The 3,773-nt window shown below is 51.0% G+C and overlaps 1 pseudogene; it reads left to right on the plus strand.

Annotated features, from left to right (window-relative positions):
• The first annotated feature begins 868 nt into the window (after positions 1-868).
• LOC141994481 (uncharacterized) lies at positions 869-2,486 on the plus strand (annotated as a pseudogene).
• Positions 2,487-3,773: the final 1,287 nt, after the last annotated feature.

Here is a 3,773-nt window from a genome sequence, read left to right on the forward strand (position 1 = left end):
ATATTTCTGACCTTGAGGTTACTTCATTTCTCTGGGCTTCAGCTTCCCTATAAGTAAAAAAGGGATGACATGCCTCTCCCTCACAGGTGGCAGTTGGGAGGATTCATTAGTGCTTTAAGATCCTCAGCTGGGAGGTGCTAGAGAAGGGCAGCGATGGGAGGGGTCAGCCCAAAAGGCAGATGTGCCAAGCAATTCCTGAGAGAGGCTTGGACTCTCTGCTTTAGATCTGTGCTCCCCTTTCCCATCAGAGGAGCCTATCCCCGTCCGAGAAACAAGGGCCAAAAAGGACAACAAAAGAAACCATGTAAACGAACCTAGAAAAACAAACCCAACTAAACAGCACAGGAAATCTGCTGTGCACCCAGGTGCTGGGCATGTAGCATCCACAGGGCGATGCACCAGCTCAGACTGGTTCAGCATACTGAGCAGGACAGGAGACTCCATGAAGTTCACAAGGGACTTTGCTACTGATTTTACATGGAAGGTGCCCAGATGCTGCAGGGATGAGCAGCAGTATAAAACCCTTAGCCCTGGTCTACACTAGGACTTTAGGTCAAATTTAGCAGCATTAAATCGATGTAAACCTGCACCCGTCCACACGATGAAGCCCTTTATTTCGACTTAAAGGGCTCTTAAAATCGATTTCCTTACTCCACCCCTGACAAGTGGATTAGCGCTTAAATCGGCCTTGCCAGGTCGAATTTGGGGTACTGTGGACACAATTCGACGGTATTGGCCTCCGGGAGCTATCCCAGAGTGCTCCATTTTGACCGCTCTGGACAGCACTCTCAACTCAGATGCACTGGCCAGGTAGACAGGAAAAGAACCGCGAACTTTTGAATCTCATTTCCTGTTTGGCCAGCGTGGCAAGCTGCAGGTGACCATGCAGAGCTCATCAGCAGAGGTGACCATGATGGAGTCCCAGAATCGCAAAAGAGCTCCAGCATGGACCGAACGGGAGGTACGGGATCTGATCACTGTATGGGGAGAGGAATCCGTGCTATCAGAACTCCGTTCCAGTTTTCGAAATGCCAAAACCTTTGTCAAAATCTCCCAGGGCATGAAGGACAGAGGCCATAACAGGGACCCGAAGCAGTGCCGCCTGAAACTGAAGGAGCTGAGGCAAGCCTACCAGAAAACCAGAGAGGTGAACGGCCGCTCCGGGTCAGAGCCCCAAACATGCCGCTTCTATGATGAGCTGCATGCCATTTTAGGGGGTTCAGCCACCACTACCCCAGCCGTGTTGTTTGACTCCTTCAATGGAGATGGAGGCAATACGGAAGCAGGTTTTGGGGACGAAGAAGATGATGATGATGATGAGGTTGTAGATAGCTCACAGCAAGCAAGCGGAGAAACCGGTTTTCCCGACAGCCAGGAACTGTTTCTCACCCTGGACCTGGAGCCAGTACCCCCCGAACCCACCCAAGGCTGCCTCCTGGACCCAGCAGGCGGAGAAGGGACCTCCGGTGAGTGTACCTTTTAAAATACTATACATGGTTTAAAAGCAAGCATGTGAAAGGATTAATTTGCCCTGGCATTCGCGGCTCTCCTGGATATACTCCCAAAGCCTTTGCAAAAGGTTTCTGGGGAGGGCAGACTTATTGCGTCCTTCATGGTAGGACACTTTACCACTCCAGGCCAGTAACACGTACTCGGGAATCATTGTACAACAAAGCATTGCAGTGTATGTTTGCTGGCGTTCAAGCAACATCCGTTCTTTATCTCTCTGTGTTATCCTCAGGAGAGTGAGATATAATCCATGGTCACCTGGTTGAAATAGGGTGCTTTTCTTCAGGGGACACTCAGAGGAGCCCATTCCTGCTGGGCTGTTTGCCTGCGGCTGAACAGAAATGTTCCCCGCTGTTAGCCACAGGGAGGGGTAAGGGTTGAGGGGGTAGCCACGCGGTGGGGGGAGGCAAAATGCGACCTTGTAACGAAAGCACATGTGCTATGTATGTAATGTTAACAGCAAGGTTTACCCTGAAAGAGTGTAGCCAGTGTTTTATAAAATGTGTCTTTTTAAATACCGCTGTCCCTTTTTTTTTCTCCACCAGCTGCATGTGTTTCAATGATCACAGGATCTTCTCCTTCCCAGAGGCTAGTGAAGATTAGAAAGAAAAAAAAACGCACTCGAGATGAAATGTTCTCCGAGCTCATGCTGTCCTCCCACACTGACAGAGCACAGACGAATGCGTGGAGGCAAATAATGTCAGAGTGCAGGAAAGCACAAAATGACCGGGAGGAGAGGTGGCGGGCTGAAGAGAGTAAGTGGCGGGCTGAAGAGAGTAAGTGGCGGGCTGAAGAGAGGGCTGAAGCTGAAAGGTGGCGGCAGCGTGATGAGAGGAGGCAGGATTCAATGCTGAGGCTGCTGGAGGATCAAACCAGTATGCTCCAGTGTATGGTTGAGCTGCAGCAAAGGCAGCTGGAGCACAGACTGCCACTACAGCTCCTGTGTAACCAACCGCCCTCCTCCCCAAGTTCCATAGCCTCCACACCCAGACGCCCAAGAACGCGGTGGGGGGGCCACCGGCCAACCAGCCACTCCGCCACAGAGGATTGCCCAAAAAAAAGAAGGCTGTCATTCAATAAATTTTAAAGTTGTAAACTTTTAAAGTGCTGTGTGGCATTTTCCTTCCCTCCTCCACCACCCCTCCGGGCTACCTTGGTAGTCATCCCCCTATTTGTGTGATGAATGAATAAAGAATGCATGAATGTGAAGCAACAATGACTTTATTGCCTCTGCAAGCGGTGATCGAAGGGAGGAGGAGAGGGTGGTTAGCTTACAGGGAAGTAGAGCGAACCAAGGGGCGGGGGGTTTCATCAAGGAGAAACAAACAGAACTTTCACACCGTAGCCTGGCTAGTCATGAAACTGGTTTTCAAAGCTTCTCTGATGCGTACCGCGCCCTCCTGTACTCTTCTAACCGCCCTGGTGTCTGGCTGCGCGTAACCAGCAGCCAGGCGATTTGCCTCAACCTCCCACCCCGCCATAAACGTCTCCCCCTTACTCTCACAGATATTGTGGAGCACACAGCAAGCAGTAATAACAGTGGGAATATTGGTTTCGCTGAGGTCTAAGCGAGTCAGTAAACTGTGCCAGCGCGCCTTTAAACGTCCAAATGCACATTCTACCACCATTCTGCACTTGCTCAGCCTGTAGTTGAACAGCTCCTGACTACTGTCCAGGCTGCCTGTGTACGGCTTCATGAGCCATGGCATTAAGGGGTAGGCTGGGTCCCCAAGGATACATATAGGCATTTCAACATCCCCAACAGTTATTTTCTGGTCTGGGAATAAAGTCCCTTCTTGCAGCTTTTGAAACAGACCAGAGTTCCCGAAGATGCGAGCGTCATGTACCTTTCCCGGCCATCCCACGTTGATGTTGGTGAAACGTCCCTTGTGATCCACCAGAGCTTGCAGCACTATTGAAAAGTACCCCTTGCGGTTTATGTACTCGGCGGCTTGGTGCTCCGGTGCCAAGATAGGGATATGGGTTCCGTCTGTGGCCTCACCACAGTTAGGGAATCCCATTGCAGCAAAGCCATCCACTATGACCTGCACATTTCCCAGGGTCACTACCCTTGATATCAGCAGATCTTTGATTGCGTGGGCTACTTGCATCACAGCAGCCCCAACAGTAGATTTGCTCACTCCAAATTGATTCCCAACTGACCGGTAGCTGTCTGGCGTTGCAAGCTTCCACAGGGCTATCGCCACTCGCTTCTCAACTGTGAGGGCTGCTCTCATCTTGGTATTCATGCGCTTCAGGGCAGG

This window comes from Natator depressus, chromosome 10 (assembly GCF_965152275.1).
Source record: "Natator depressus isolate rNatDep1 chromosome 10, rNatDep2.hap1, whole genome shotgun sequence".
Classification (NCBI taxonomy): Eukaryota; Metazoa; Chordata; order Testudines; family Cheloniidae; genus Natator; species Natator depressus.